The 15276-nt window shown below is 43.6% G+C and overlaps 15 non-coding genes across 15 annotated transcripts; 12 read left to right on the top strand and 3 right to left on the bottom strand.

Moving 5' to 3' along the window:
- The first annotated feature begins 724 nt into the window (after positions 1 to 724).
- TRNAT-UGU (transfer RNA threonine (anticodon UGU)) lies at positions 725 to 796 on the top strand. Its single transcript has one exon. It is a non-coding gene; the product is annotated as a tRNA-Thr (tRNA).
- Positions 797 to 1483: 687 nt separating this feature from the next.
- On the top strand, positions 1484 to 1565 carry TRNAS-GCU (transfer RNA serine (anticodon GCU)). The gene has a single exon. It is a non-coding gene; the product is annotated as a tRNA-Ser (tRNA).
- A 546-nt stretch (positions 1566 to 2111) lies between these two features.
- TRNAT-CGU (transfer RNA threonine (anticodon CGU)) lies at positions 2112 to 2183 on the top strand. The gene has a single exon. It is a non-coding gene; the product is annotated as a tRNA-Thr (tRNA).
- A 1488-nt stretch (positions 2184 to 3671) lies between these two features.
- Positions 3672 to 3766, bottom strand: TRNAI-UAU (transfer RNA isoleucine (anticodon UAU)). Its single transcript has 2 exons — positions 3729 to 3766; positions 3672 to 3707 (listed from the first exon to the last, which is right to left on the bottom strand). It is a non-coding gene; the product is annotated as a tRNA-Ile (tRNA).
- A 1022-nt stretch (positions 3767 to 4788) lies between these two features.
- Positions 4789 to 4860, top strand: TRNAT-UGU (transfer RNA threonine (anticodon UGU)). The gene has a single exon. It is a non-coding gene; the product is annotated as a tRNA-Thr (tRNA).
- Positions 4861 to 5547: 687 nt separating this feature from the next.
- On the top strand, positions 5548 to 5629 carry TRNAS-GCU (transfer RNA serine (anticodon GCU)). Its single transcript has one exon. It is a non-coding gene; the product is annotated as a tRNA-Ser (tRNA).
- Positions 5630 to 6175: 546 nt separating this feature from the next.
- TRNAT-CGU (transfer RNA threonine (anticodon CGU)) lies at positions 6176 to 6247 on the top strand. Its single transcript has one exon. It is a non-coding gene; the product is annotated as a tRNA-Thr (tRNA).
- A 1488-nt stretch (positions 6248 to 7735) lies between these two features.
- On the bottom strand, positions 7736 to 7830 carry TRNAI-UAU (transfer RNA isoleucine (anticodon UAU)). The gene is made up of 2 exons: positions 7793 to 7830; positions 7736 to 7771 (listed from the first exon to the last, which is right to left on the bottom strand). It is a non-coding gene; the product is annotated as a tRNA-Ile (tRNA).
- Positions 7831 to 8852: 1022 nt separating this feature from the next.
- Positions 8853 to 8924, top strand: TRNAT-UGU (transfer RNA threonine (anticodon UGU)). The gene has a single exon. It is a non-coding gene; the product is annotated as a tRNA-Thr (tRNA).
- A 687-nt stretch (positions 8925 to 9611) lies between these two features.
- On the top strand, positions 9612 to 9693 carry TRNAS-GCU (transfer RNA serine (anticodon GCU)). Its single transcript has one exon. It is a non-coding gene; the product is annotated as a tRNA-Ser (tRNA).
- Positions 9694 to 10239: 546 nt separating this feature from the next.
- Positions 10240 to 10311, top strand: TRNAT-CGU (transfer RNA threonine (anticodon CGU)). The gene has a single exon. It is a non-coding gene; the product is annotated as a tRNA-Thr (tRNA).
- Positions 10312 to 11799: 1488 nt separating this feature from the next.
- Positions 11800 to 11894, bottom strand: TRNAI-UAU (transfer RNA isoleucine (anticodon UAU)). Its single transcript has 2 exons — positions 11857 to 11894; positions 11800 to 11835 (listed from the first exon to the last, which is right to left on the bottom strand). It is a non-coding gene; the product is annotated as a tRNA-Ile (tRNA).
- A 1022-nt stretch (positions 11895 to 12916) lies between these two features.
- Positions 12917 to 12988, top strand: TRNAT-UGU (transfer RNA threonine (anticodon UGU)). The gene has a single exon. It is a non-coding gene; the product is annotated as a tRNA-Thr (tRNA).
- Positions 12989 to 13675: 687 nt separating this feature from the next.
- TRNAS-GCU (transfer RNA serine (anticodon GCU)) lies at positions 13676 to 13757 on the top strand. Its single transcript has one exon. It is a non-coding gene; the product is annotated as a tRNA-Ser (tRNA).
- Positions 13758 to 14303: 546 nt separating this feature from the next.
- Positions 14304 to 14375, top strand: TRNAT-CGU (transfer RNA threonine (anticodon CGU)). Its single transcript has one exon. It is a non-coding gene; the product is annotated as a tRNA-Thr (tRNA).
- The last annotated feature ends 901 nt before the right edge of the window (positions 14376 to 15276 follow it).

The raw sequence follows: 15276 nt of genomic DNA, 5'->3' as shown, positions 1-15276 counted from the left end.
AATGTCATCTTGGCGATGCCTATAAACACCCCAGGACTTTGATGAATTTTTCTCAACAGCAAGTGAGGCAGTTTTCCTGCAAACGGCTGGATGTACCTCAACAAGGAACGCATTGTGGTTCTATTTTGAAGATGTTTGTGTTATTACCTGTAAAGACTTGAATGCCTAACATAATCCCTGTAGACGAGGTGGCCGAGTGGTTAAGGCGATGGACTGCTAATCTGCTGTACACGCGTGGTTTCGAATCCCACCTTTGTCGATTTTAACTTTTGAAATCTTTTTTAAACATCTGCATTGCTCTAAGCACCATTGCCATTGGCTTTCAAAGAACATACAGACAAAAGTGAAAATATGCATGTTAGTTGATTAAGAAGGACACAAACAAGGTTGTCGTGTTACTGGCAGGAATGCAATCTGCTGTGCTTGACTACCCTTTGAGCCAGAATCCGGATAGAAATTTAAAAAAGCAAAGGTAATATCCATATTGTCTCTCTGCTGCCATGTACATGTTTTTTTCAACTTTCACGCATCACATCTCCTCATTAGTCACCCTAAAATTGCACGGAATACGCACAAATTAGCTGCTCCTCAAAAAATCGGCCAGAAAAAAACAGGTCAAATCACAATCATATACATACATTCTCACACACCCTTCAAATATGTCTACCCAGTAAACATCATGTTGTGTGCTCGTTGTGTTGCTGTTATGCGTCGTAACCTGAGGGGCTCTGTAGCTCAGTGGCAGAGCACTGGTCTTGTAAACCAGGGGTCGTGAGTTCGATCCTCATCAGGGCCTCCAAATGGTAATTTTCTTGAACATTGTTGAATAGGAACTGATATTGCACATTGTACCTGTGCAACCTTTTACCAATGGATTCGGGCCTATAACAAAGCCACAAGCGCAAGGTGTCTGAATAGTCTGTGGGGAAGGTCGGCTTTCTGGACCTAATTTCTTCAAGAAAAAGACCTTGATAATTTTGTGATGACAGATGCAGATGATCACGGTGAAGCCCTTACTCCATTGAACAGTACAGCGGTTCTGGGTTGCACGCCTTTCTCTATTTTCAGGGACGTTGATGTGGCAAAATTTAATTGGAAAAGGGTTATTGCCATCACTCACTATTTAAATTCAATGACATCACAGGAAGCAGCAGCATCTGAACTTTGATCTTGGCTGGAAACGTTGAATGATGCCAAACACTGGGAAACTGGAGCTTGCGTTATGCTGGTTTTACTACTAATGGTGTGCCATACGGAAGCTCAAGCACCTTCCTCTGGATTAGTGTTGTGAACCCTCCAGGAGCTCTAGTTATATTTTTCTGAACTTCAACTTGATGTGTTTATCTATCAATGGCCGGGTAAGGAAGAACGAGTCAACGATCTTGTTTCTATTATGACAAACATGATCTATTTTTCACTGACTTTGCACCACCATTGTTTTATCTCTTCTTTAAGCATGGGATTCGAGCACCGTTCCCAAACAGACGAGGTGGCCGAGTGGTTAAGGCGATGGACTGCTAATCCATTGTGCTCTGCACGCGTGGGTTCGAATCCCACCTTCGTCGTATTTTTTCTTTATAGTCTGCATTTAAACATAGACCAAAGTCTTTCAACCTCCCTGTGAAAGACAGGAATGAGTACAGATATGGAAATAGAGATGTAAAAATAAGTTCATTGGTGCAGGCGGAGAATGAAATTAGTCAAAGACTTTCCTCGTAGGTTTCCATTCTTTACTATTATAGGAGCCAAAATCAGCGCAGTTAGTAAACTCCCAAGCTTACATCCCAAATTCTTTTTTCTTTTAGTTGTCTGCCTTTTACATGTTCCTTTTGCCATCATTCTGACCTGCTATCTAAACTCATGAACCTGTTCAGCATCCTACTCAATACATACATACCCGTAAAAGTACATACTCAAACGCATACCGACAATGTATCACCAACATAAGCACACACGCTTTCGCAAATCAGATGTATGATGACGTACTGAACACATGCAGAGATATACAGCCATTTTTACACAACCAGAAATTCATATACCTGGAGATCTACCTAGGTAAAAACCATGGTTTCTTTGCACTTTCTGTTGTTGGCTGTGAGCAAGCAGCAGGTGGCCTTGTAGCTCAGTGGCAGAGCACTGGTCTCGTAAACCAGGGGTCATGAGTTCAAACCTCATCAGGGCCTCGGGCGGATTATTTTCAAAAAGCACGGGGAAGAGAAGCCAGAGTTGCACCATCTACAGAGAACCTTTTATGACGGGATGCATCCTCATAATTGAAGTCTTCCACAGAAGGAGTGAAATAGAGTTCGAGAGGAAGGCCTAATGTTTTCAGGCAAAGACTGACAAAAACCTTGCAATGTCGCATGTAGCTGCTTTGGTGAAAAGACTGTTCAAGTTCACAATGCAACGGAGGGGTGTTCCCCATCTCCATACAATCATCTCTTTGATAATGTAAACGTGCCAGGCGTGTTGAAAGACAAAGACAGACACAACCGCACATACCAGTTGAAGAAAGACAGCCAGCAAACACATTTGTATAGAGGTAAGCAAGCCTCAATTAGAGATGTGAGTCCCTCCGTTTCTGCGGGAGTCCACAAGTTTAATAAAAAATGAACACATATCTTTCATGTTCTAATGATTACCAATCTTTCTGATTAGCTCTGCATAGCTCCAATGGCTATGTGTGTGTGTGTGTGTGTATGTGCCCGTGTGTGTAGGGGAAGGGGTCGGTAGATGTGTTCACGCAGAGCAAGTTGCATACATCGCCAACAGCCATTCTCTCCTGCTCCTGTGCATCCAGTTCGGAAGCGAACCCACCCAATTGTTCTATATGTCTGCTACCCTGACCGCATTCACACATCATTGGCTATTAGTATGCAGCTTGTGGGCGCTGTCAATGGGATATAAGCACCATTCCCCATGTCTGCAATAGCTAGACCAGATTCTGAGGTATGATGAGCAGGGGTCCAGGCATTTCGCCTGACGAACGCCGGGCTTAGCCCTGCCGGGCCTAGCCCTGAGGGGCCTAACTGGGCATGGCCCTGTGTAAGGTAGGGTGAGCAGGGGACCACTTGCAACTAACCTTCGGCACCAATCAGGCATGGAGAGGTCTGTGCAAATGCCCAGCCCTTTAGCAATCTCGATCTGCAAAACCTTCAACTCCTAATTCTCATGGCTCCCAGAAGCCCTAGCCCATATGCAAATGAGGCGAGTTCCTATCAGCATCCTTGTTCTGCTTGATTTTATCAAAGTGACTGCCTGATTAGTGAAAGGGTATTTATTCTCAGAGGTTTGCTTCAAAGGCGATAATGCAGTAAATAGACAACATTATTCTTTGTAAGTTGATATTGTCTCCTGGATCCTACTCCAGTAACCCTTTTTCTACCTTTACAAATGTCTTCCGTAAGTGGTGCTCAGCAGAAAATGGAGTATAATAACAGTTGACATTTTTTATTTTCTGTTCTATTTTCAAAAACCCTCCGTAGCTGTATTTAAAGCGCAAACACCCCATAAATAACTTGCAATGAGTATTCCATGTCTAAAAGGCAGAGGAGCTGTCATACAACATTAACTGACAATCAAGGAAACCTTGAGGTGAACCAAAAAATGTCCAGAACATTTATTGGTTCAATAATTCAGTTTTGAGGTGAATTAGTAAAAAGTTCCAAAGTTGCTCCAGGTGAGGCTTGAACTCACAACCTCGGCATTGCTCACTGCATGTACTGCTGTATAAGTACCGCGCGCTAACCGATTGCGCCACTGGAGCTGCTGTGTTTTGGTTTTCGACATGAAACTACACCCACAAACACACACACAAGTGTACAAAAGCACCCACAAGCTCTGGCATTGTCTTTTTAGCTGACACCAAATTATGGGTGCCTTGTAGTGCCCATATTGTGCCACTGGAGCTTACCTTTTAGCCTGATATACACTTTGCCACTGATGTTCAGCCAATGGTGCAGTCAAATGTCCCTTCTACATTTTTGTCATGCTGCAGGCAGTGCCACTGGAGCCAGCATGATGCTCTTCCTCATATTCAACACGTGTCAATTGAAACACCTCCCAATGTCATCTTGGCGATGCCTATAAACACCCCAGGACTTTGATGAATTTTTCTCAACAGCAAGTGAGGCAGTTTTCCTGCAAACGGCTGGATGTACCTCAACAAGGAACGCATTGTGGTTCTATTTTGAAGATGTTTGTGTTATTACCTGTAAAGACTTGAATGCCTAACATAATCCCTGTAGACGAGGTGGCCGAGTGGTTAAGGCGATGGACTGCTAATCTGCTGTACACGCGTGGTTTCGAATCCCACCTTTGTCGATTTTAACTTTTGAAATCTTTTTTAAACATCTGCATTGCTCTAAGCACCATTGCCATTGGCTTTCAAAGAACATACAGACAAAAGTGAAAATATGCATGTTAGTTGATTAAGAAGGACACAAACAAGGTTGTCGTGTCACTGGCAGGAATGCAATCTGCTGTGCTTGACTACCCTTTGAGCCAGAATCCGGATAGAAATTTAAAAAAGCAAAGGTAATATCCATATTGTCTCTCTGCTGCCATGTACATGTTTTTTTCAACTTTCACGCATCACATCTCCTCATTAGTCACCCTAAAATTGCACGGAATACGCACAAATTAGCTGCTCCTCAAAAAATCGGCCAGAAAAAAACAGGTCAAATCACAATCATATACATACATTCTCACACACCCTTCAAATATGTCTACCCAGTAAACATCATGTTGTGTGCTCGTTGTGTTGCTGTTATGCGTCGTAACCTGAGGGGCTCTGTAGCTCAGTGGCAGAGCACTGGTCTTGTAAACCAGGGGTCGTGAGTTCGATCCTCATCAGGGCCTCCAAATGGTAATTTTCTTGAACATTGTTGAATAGGAACTGATATTGCACATTGTACCTGTGCAACCTTTTACCAATGGATTCGGGCCTATAACAAAGCCACAAGCGCAAGGTGTCTGAATAGTCTGTGGGGAAGGTCGGCTTTCTGGACCTAATTTCTTCAAGAAAAAGACCTTGATAATTTTGTGATGACAGATGCAGATGATCACGGTGAAGCCCTTACTCTATTGAACAGTACAGCGGTTCTGGGTTGCACGCCTTTCTCTATTTTCAGGGACGTTGATGTGGCAAAATTTAATTGGAAAAGGGTTATTGCCATCACTCACTATTTAAATTCAATGACATCACAGGAAGCAGCAGCATCTGAACTTTGATCTTGGCTGGAAACGTTGAATGATGCCAAACACTGGGAAACTGGAGCTTGCGTTATGCTGGTTTTACTACTAATGGTGTGCCATACGGAAGCTCAAGCACCTTCCTCTGGATTAGTGTTGTGAACCCTCCAGGAGCTCTAGTTATATTTTTCTGAACTTCAACTTGATGTGTTTATCTATCAATGGCCGGGTAAGGAAGAACGAGTCAACGATCTTGTTTCTATTATGACAAACATGATCTATTTTTCACTGACTTTGCACCACCATTGTTTTATCTCTTCTTTAAGCATGGGATTCGAGCACCGTTCCCAAACAGACGAGGTGGCCGAGTGGTTAAGGCGATGGACTGCTAATCCATTGTGCTCTGCACGCGTGGGTTCGAATCCCACCTTCGTCGTATTTTTTCTTTATAGTCTGCATTTAAACATAGACCAAAGTCTTTCAACCTCCCTGTGAAAGACAGGAATGAGTACAGATATGGAAATAGAGATGTAAAAATAAGTTCATTGGTGCAGGCGGAGAATGAAATTAGTCAAAGACTTTCCTCGTAGGTTTCCATTCTTTACTATTATAGGAGCCAAAATCAGCGCAGTTAGTAAACTCCCAAGCTTACATCCCAAATTCTTTTTTCTTTTAGTTGTCTGCCTTTTACATGTTCCTTTTGCCATCATTCTGACCTGCTATCTAAACTCATGAACCTGTTCAGCATCCTACTCAATACATACATACCCGTAAAAGTACATACTCAAACGCATACCGACAATGTATCACCAACATAAGCACACACGCTTTCGCAAATCAGATGTATGATGACGTACTGAACACATGCAGAGATATACAGCCATTTTTACACAACCAGAAATTCATATACCTGGAGATCTACCTAGGTAAAAACCATGGTTTCTTTGCACTTTCTGTTGTTGGCTGTGAGCAAGCAGCAGGTGGCCTTGTAGCTCAGTGGCAGAGCACTGGTCTCGTAAACCAGGGGTCATGAGTTCAAACCTCATCAGGGCCTCGGGCGGATTATTTTCAAAAAGCACGGGGAAGAGAAGCCAGAGTTGCACCATCTACAGAGAACCTTTTATGACGGGATGCATCCTCATAATTGAAGTCTTCCACAGAAGGAGTGAAATAGAGTTCGAGAGGAAGGCCTAATGTTTTCAGGCAAAGACTGACAAAAACCTTGCAATGTCGCATGTAGCTGCTTTGGTGAAAAGACTGTTCAAGTTCACAATGCAACGGAGGGGTGTTCCCCATCTCCATACAATCATCTCTTTGATAATGTAAACGTGCCAGGCGTGTTGAAAGACAAAGACAGACACAACCGCACATACCAGTTGAAGAAAGACAGCCAGCAAACACATTTGTATAGAGGTAAGCAAGCCTCAATTAGAGATGTGAGTCCCTCCGTTTCTGCGGGAGTCCACAAGTTTAATAAAAAATGAACACATATCTTTCATGTTCTAATGATTACCAATCTTTCTGATTAGCTCTGCATAGCTCCAATGGCTATGTGTGTGTGTGTGTGTGTATGTGCCCGTGTGTGTAGGGGAAGGGGTCGGTAGATGTGTTCACGCAGAGCAAGTTGCATACATCGCCAACAGCCATTCTCTCCTGCTCCTGTGCATCCAGTTCGGAAGCGAACCCACCCAATTGTTCTATATGTCTGCTACCCTGACCGCATTCACACATCATTGGCTATTAGTATGCAGCTTGTGGGCGCTGTCAATGGGATATAAGCACCATTCCCCATGTCTGCAATAGCTAGACCAGATTCTGAGGTATGATGAGCAGGGGTCCAGGCACTTCGCCTGACGAACGCCGGGCTTAGCCCTGCCGGGCCTAGCCCTGAGGGGCCTAACTGGGCATGGCCCTGTGTAAGGTAGGGTGAGCAGGGGACCACTTGCAACTAACCTTCGGCACCAATCAGGCATGGAGAGGTCTGTGCAAATGCCCAGCCCTTTAGCAATCTCGATCTGCAAAACCTTCAACTCCTAATTCTCATGGCTCCCAGAAGCCCTAGCCCATATGCAAATGAGGCGAGTTCCTATCAGCATCCTTGTTCTGCTTGATTTTATCAAAGTGACTGCCTGATTAGTGAAAGGGTATTTATTCTCAGAGGTTTGCTTCAAAGGCGATAATGCAGTAAATAGACAACATTATTCTTTGTAAGTTGATATTGTCTCCTGGATCCTACTCCAGTAACCCTTTTTCTACCTTTACAAATGTCTTCCGTAAGTGGTGCTCAGCAGAAAATGGAGTATAATAACAGTTGACATTTTTTATTTTCTGTTCTATTTTCAAAAACCCTCCGTAGCTGTATTTAAAGCGCAAACACCCCATAAATAACTTGCAATGAGTATTCCATGTCTAAAAGGCAGAGGAGCTGTCATACAACATTAACTGACAATCAAGGAAACCTTGAGGTGAACCAAAAAATGTCCAGAACATTTATTGGTTCAATAATTCAGTTTTGAGGTGAATTAGTAAAAAGTTCCAAAGTTGCTCCAGGTGAGGCTTGAACTCACAACCTCGGCATTGCTCACTGCATGTACTGCTGTATAAGTACCGCGCGCTAACCGATTGCGCCACTGGAGCTGCTGTGTTTTGGTTTTCGACATGAAACTACACCCACAAACACACACACAAGTGTACAAAAGCACCCACAAGCTCTGGCATTGTCTTTTTAGCTGACACCAAATTATGGGTGCCTTGTAGTGCCCATATTGTGCCACTGGAGCTTACCTTTTAGCCTGATATACACTTTGCCACTGATGTTCAGCCAATGGTGCAGTCAAATGTCCCTTCTACATTTTTGTCATGCTGCAGGCAGTGCCACTGGAGCCAGCATGATGCTCTTCCTCATATTCAACACGTGTCAATTGAAACACCTCCCAATGTCATCTTGGCGATGCCTATAAACACCCCAGGACTTTGATGAATTTTTCTCAACAGCAAGTGAGGCAGTTTTCCTGCAAACGGCTGGATGTACCTCAACAAGGAACGCATTGTGGTTCTATTTTGAAGATGTTTGTGTTATTACCTGTAAAGACTTGAATGCCTAACATAATCCCTGTAGACGAGGTGGCCGAGTGGTTAAGGCGATGGACTGCTAATCTGCTGTACACGCGTGGTTTCGAATCCCACCTTTGTCGATTTTAACTTTTGAAATCTTTTTTAAACATCTGCATTGCTCTAAGCACCATTGCCATTGGCTTTCAAAGAACATACAGACAAAAGTGAAAATATGCATGTTAGTTGATTAAGAAGGACACAAACAAGGTTGTCGTGTTACTGGCAGGAATGCAATCTGCTGTGCTTGACTACCCTTTGAGCCAGAATCCGGATAGAAATTTAAAAAAGCAAAGGTAATATCCATATTGTCTCTCTGCTGCCATGTACATGTTTTTTTCAACTTTCACGCATCACATCTCCTCATTAGTCACCCTAAAATTGCACGGAATACGCACAAATTAGCTGCTCCTCAAAAAATCGGCCAGAAAAAAACAGGTCAAATCACAATCATATACATACATTCTCACACACCCTTCAAATATGTCTACCCAGTAAACATCATGTTGTGTGCTCGTTGTGTTGCTGTTATGCGTCGTAACCTGAGGGGCTCTGTAGCTCAGTGGCAGAGCACTGGTCTTGTAAACCAGGGGTCGTGAGTTCGATCCTCATCAGGGCCTCCAAATGGTAATTTTCTTGAACATTGTTGAATAGGAACTGATATTGCACATTGTACCTGTGCAACCTTTTACCAATGGATTCGGGCCTATAACAAAGCCACAAGCGCAAGGTGTCTGAATAGTCTGTGGGGAAGGTCGGCTTTCTGGACCTAATTTCTTCAAGAAAAAGACCTTGATAATTTTGTGATGACAGATGCAGATGATCACGGTGAAGCCCTTACTCTATTGAACAGTACAGCGGTTCTGGGTTGCACGCCTTTCTCTATTTTCAGGGACGTTGATGTGGCAAAATTTAATTGGAAAAGGGTTATTGCCATCACTCACTATTTAAATTCAATGACATCACAGGAAGCAGCAGCATCTGAACTTTGATCTTGGCTGGAAACGTTGAATGATGCCAAACACTGGGAAACTGGAGCTTGCGTTATGCTGGTTTTACTACTAATGGTGTGCCATACGGAAGCTCAAGCACCTTCCTCTGGATTAGTGTTGTGAACCCTCCAGGAGCTCTAGTTATATTTTTCTGAACTTCAACTTGATGTGTTTATCTATCAATGGCCGGGTAAGGAAGAACGAGTCAACGATCTTGTTTCTATTATGACAAACATGATCTATTTTTCACTGACTTTGCACCACCATTGTTTTATCTCTTCTTTAAGCATGGGATTCGAGCACCGTTCCCAAACAGACGAGGTGGCCGAGTGGTTAAGGCGATGGACTGCTAATCCATTGTGCTCTGCACGCGTGGGTTCGAATCCCACCTTCGTCGTATTTTTTCTTTATAGTCTGCATTTAAACATAGACCAAAGTCTTTCAACCTCCCTGTGAAAGACAGGAATGAGTACAGATATGGAAATAGAGATGTAAAAATAAGTTCATTGGTGCAGGCGGAGAATGAAATTAGTCAAAGACTTTCCTCGTAGGTTTCCATTCTTTACTATTATAGGAGCCAAAATCAGCGCAGTTAGTAAACTCCCAAGCTTACATCCCAAATTCTTTTTTCTTTTAGTTGTCTGCCTTTTACATGTTCCTTTTGCCATCATTCTGACCTGCTATCTAAACTCATGAACCTGTTCAGCATCCTACTCAATACATACATACCCGTAAAAGTACATACTCAAACGCATACCGACAATGTATCACCAACATAAGCACACACGCTTTCGCAAATCAGATGTATGATGACGTACTGAACACATGCAGAGATATACAGCCATTTTTACACAACCAGAAATTCATATACCTGGAGATCTACCTAGGTAAAAACCATGGTTTCTTTGCACTTTCTGTTGTTGGCTGTGAGCAAGCAGCAGGTGGCCTTGTAGCTCAGTGGCAGAGCACTGGTCTCGTAAACCAGGGGTCATGAGTTCAAACCTCATCAGGGCCTCGGGCGGATTATTTTCAAAAAGCACGGGGAAGAGAAGCCAGAGTTGCACCATCTACAGAGAACCTTTTATGACGGGATGCATCCTCATAATTGAAGTCTTCCACAGAAGGAGTGAAATAGAGTTCGAGAGGAAGGCCTAATGTTTTCAGGCAAAGACTGACAAAAACCTTGCAATGTCGCATGTAGCTGCTTTGGTGAAAAGACTGTTCAAGTTCACAATGCAACGGAGGGGTGTTCCCCATCTCCATACAATCATCTCTTTGATAATGTAAACGTGCCAGGCGTGTTGAAAGACAAAGACAGACACAACCGCACATACCAGTTGAAGAAAGACAGCCAGCAAACACATTTGTATAGAGGTAAGCAAGCCTCAATTAGAGATGTGAGTCCCTCCGTTTCTGCGGGAGTCCACAAGTTTAATAAAAAATGAACACATATCTTTCATGTTCTAATGATTACCAATCTTTCTGATTAGCTCTGCATAGCTCCAATGGCTATGTGTGTGTGTGTGTGTGTATGTGCCCGTGTGTGTAGGGGAAGGGGTCGGTAGATGTGTTCACGCAGAGCAAGTTGCATACATCGCCAACAGCCATTCTCTCCTGCTCCTGTGCATCCAGTTCGGAAGCGAACCCACCCAATTGTTCTATATGTCTGCTACCCTGACCGCATTCACACATCATTGGCTATTAGTATGCAGCTTGTGGGCGCTGTCAATGGGATATAAGCACCATTCCCCATGTCTGCAATAGCTAGACCAGATTCTGAGGTATGATGAGCAGGGGTCCAGGCATTTCGCCTGACGAACGCCGGGCTTAGCCCTGCCGGGCCTAGCCCTGAGGGGCCTAACTGGGCATGGCCCTGTGTAAGGTAGGGTGAGCAGGGGACCACTTGCAACTAACCTTCGGCACCAATCAGGCATGGAGAGGTCTGTGCAAATGCCCAGCCCTTTAGCAATCTCGATCTGCAAAACCTTCAACTCCTAATTCTCATGGCTCCCAGAAGCCCTAGCCCATATGCAAATGAGGCGAGTTCCTATCAGCATCCTTGTTCTGCTTGATTTTATCAAAGTGACTGCCTGATTAGTGAAAGGGTATTTATTCTCAGAGGTTTGCTTCAAAGGCGATAATGCAGTAAATAGACAACATTATTCTTTGTAAGTTGATATTGTCTCCTGGATCCTACTCCAGTAACCCTTTTTCTACCTTTACAAATGTCTTCCGTAAGTGGTGCTCAGCAGAAAATGGAGTATAATAACAGTTGACATTTTTTATTTTCTGTTCTATTTTCAAAAACCCTCCGTAGCTGTATTTAAAGCGCAAACACCCCATAAATAACTTGCAATGAGTATTCCATGTCTAAAAGGCAGAGGAGCTGTCATACAACATTAACTGACAATCAAGGAAACCTTGAGGTGAACCAAAAAATGTCCAGAACATTTATTGGTTCAATAATTCAGTTTTGAGGTGAATTAGTAAAAAGTTCCAAAGTTGCTCCAGGTGAGGCTTGAACTCACAACCTCGGCATTGCTCACTGCATGTACTGCTGTATAAGTACCGCGCGCTAACCGATTGCGCCACTGGAGCTGCTGTGTTTTGGTTTTCGACATGAAACTACACCCACAAACACACACACAAGTGTACAAAAGCACCCACAAGCTCTGGCATTGTCTTTTTAGCTGACACCAAATTATGGGTGCCTTGTAGTGCCCATATTGTGCCACTGGAGCTTACCTTTTAGCCTGATATACACTTTGCCACTGATGTTCAGCCAATGGTGCAGTCAAATGTCCCTTCTACATTTTTGTCATGCTGCAGGCAGTGCCACTGGAGCCAGCATGATGCTCTTCCTCATATTCAACACGTGTCAATTGAAACACCTCCCAATGTCATCTTGGCGATGCCTATAAACACCCCAGGACTTTGATGAATTTTTCTCAACAGCAAGTGAGGCAGTTTTCCTGCAAACGGCTGGATGTACCTCAACAAGGAACGCATTGTGGTTCTATTTTGAAGATGTTTGTGTTATTACCTGTAAAGACTTGAATGCCTAACATAATCCCTGTAGACGAGGTGGCCGAGTGGTTAAGGCGATGGACTGCTAATCTGCTGTACACGCGTGGTTTCGAATCCCACCTTTGTCGATTTTAACTTTTGAAATCTTTTTTAAACATCTGCATTGCTCTAAGCACCATTGCCATTGGCTTTCAAAGAACATACAGACAAAAGTGAAAATATGCATGTTAGTTGATTAAGAAGGACACAAACAAGGTTGTCGTGTCACTGGCAGGAATGCAATCTGCTGTGCTTGACTACCCTTTGAGCCAGAATCCGGATAGAAATTTAAAAAAGCAAAGGTAATATCCATATTGTCTCTCTGCTGCCATGTACATGTTTTTTTCAACTTTCACGCATCACATCTCCTCATTAGTCACCCTAAAATTGCACGGAATACGCACAAATTAGCTGCTCCTCAAAAAATCGGCCAGAAAAAAACAGGTCAAATCACAATCATATACATACATTCTCACACACCCTTCAAATATGTCTACCCAGTAAACATCATGTTGTGTGCTCGTTGTGTTGCTGTTATGCGTCGTAACCTGAGGGGCTCTGTAGCTCAGTGGCAGAGCACTGGTCTTGTAAACCAGGGGTCGTGAGTTCGATCCTCATCAGGGCCTCCAAATGGTAATTTTCTTGAACATTGTTGAATAGGAACTGATATTGCACATTGTACCTGTGCAACCTTTTACCAATGGATTCGGGCCTATAACAAAGCCACAAGCGCAAGGTGTCTGAATAGTCTGTGGGGAAGGTCGGCTTTCTGGACCTAATTTCTTCAAGAAAAAGACCTTGATAATTTTGTGATGACAGATGCAGATGATCACGGTGAAGCCCTTACTCTATTGAACAGTACAGCGGTTCTGGGTTGCACGCCTTTCTCTATTTTCAGGGACGTTGATGTGGCAAAATTTAATTGGAAAAGGGTTATTGCCATCACTCACTATTTAAATTCAATGACATCACAGGAAGCAGCAGCATCTGAACTTTGATCTTGGCTGGAAACGTTGAATGATGCCAAACACTGGGAAACTGGAGCTTGCGTTATGCTGGTTTTACTACTAATGGTGTGCCATACGGAAGCTCAAGCACCTTCCTCTGGATTAGTGTTGTGAACCCTCCAGGAGCTCTAGTTATATTTTTCTGAACTTCAACTTGATGTGTTTATCTATCAATGGCCGGGTAAGGAAGAACGAGTCAACGATCTTGTTTCTATTATGACAAACATGATCTATTTTTCACTGACTTTGCACCACCATTGTTTTATCTCTTCTTTAAGCATGGGATTCGAGCACCGTTCCCAAACAGACGAGGTGGCCGAGTGGTTAAGGCGATGGACTGCTAATCCATTGTGCTCTGCACGCGTGGGTTCGAATCCCACCTTCGTCGTATTTTTTCTTTATAGTCTGCATTTAAACATAGACCAAAGTCTTTCAACCTCCCTGTGAAAGACAGGAATGAGTACAGATATGGAAATAGAGATGTAAAAATAAGTTCATTGGTGCAGGCGGAGAATGAAATTAGTCAAAGACTTTCCTCGTAGGTTTCCATTCTTTACTATTATAGGAGCCAAAATCAGCGCAGTTAGTAAACTCCCAAGCTTACATCCCAAATTCTTTTTTCTTTTAGTTGTCTGCCTTTTACATGTTCCTTTTGCCATCATTCTGACCTGCTATCTAAACTCATGAACCTGTTCAGCATCCTACTCAATACATACATACCCGTAAAAGTACATACTCAAACGCATACCGACAATGTATCACCAACATAAGCACACACGCTTTCGCAAATCAGATGTATGATGACGTACTGAACACATGCAGAGATATACAGCCATTTTTACACAACCAGAAATTCATATACCTGGAGATCTACCTAGGTAAAAACCATGGTTTCTTTGCACTTTCTGTTGTTGGCTGTGAGCAAGCAGCAGGTGGCCTTGTAGCTCAGTGGCAGAGCACTGGTCTCGTAAACCAGGGGTCATGAGTTCAAACCTCATCAGGGCCTCGGGCGGATTATTTTCAAAAAGCACGGGGAAGAGAAGCCAGAGTTGCACCATCTACAGAGAACCTTTTATGACGGGATGCATCCTCATAATTGAAGTCTTCCACAGAAGGAGTGAAATAGAGTTCGAGAGGAAGGCCTAATGTTTTCAGGCAAAGACTGACAAAAACCTTGCAATGTCGCATGTAGCTGCTTTGGTGAAAAGACTGTTCAAGTTCACAATGCAACGGAGGGGTGTTCCCCATCTCCATACAATCATCTCTTTGATAATGTAAACGTGCCAGGCGTGTTGAAAGACAAAGACAGACACAACCGCACATACCAGTTGAAGAAAGACAGCCAGCAAACACATTTGTATAGAGGTAAGCAAGCCTCAATTAGAGATGTGAGTCCCTCCGTTTCTGCGGGAGTCCACAAGTTTAATAAAAAATGAACACATATCTTTCATGTTCTAATGATTACCAATCTTTCTGATTAGCTCTGCATAGCTCCAATGGCTATGTGTGTGTGTGTGTGTGTATGTGCCCGTGTGTGTAGGGGAAGGGGTCGGTAGATGTGTTCACGCAGAGCAAGTTGCATACATCGCCAACAGCCATTCTCTCCTGCTCCTGTGCATCCAGTTCGGAAGCGAACCCACCCAATTGTTCTATATGTCTGCTACCCTGACCGCATTCACACATCATTGGCTATTAGTATGCAGCTTGTGGGCGCTGTCAATGGGATATAAGCACCATTCCCCATGTCTGCAATAGCTAGACCAGATTCTGAGGTATGATGAGCAGGGGTCCAGGCACTTCGCCTGACAAACGCCGGGCTTAGCCCTGCCGGGCCTAGCCCTTAGGGGCCTAACTGGGCATGGCCCTGTGTAAGGTAGGGTGAGCAGGGGACCACTTGCAACTAACCT

The sequence above is a fragment of the Ambystoma mexicanum genome, unplaced genomic scaffold (assembly GCF_040938575.1).
Source record: "Ambystoma mexicanum isolate Mex_15411 unplaced genomic scaffold, UKY_AmexF1_1 Mex_scaf46, whole genome shotgun sequence".
Lineage (NCBI taxonomy): Eukaryota > Metazoa > Chordata > Amphibia > Caudata > Ambystomatidae > Ambystoma > Ambystoma mexicanum.
This window is presented reverse-complemented; position numbering and strand designations above follow the sequence as displayed.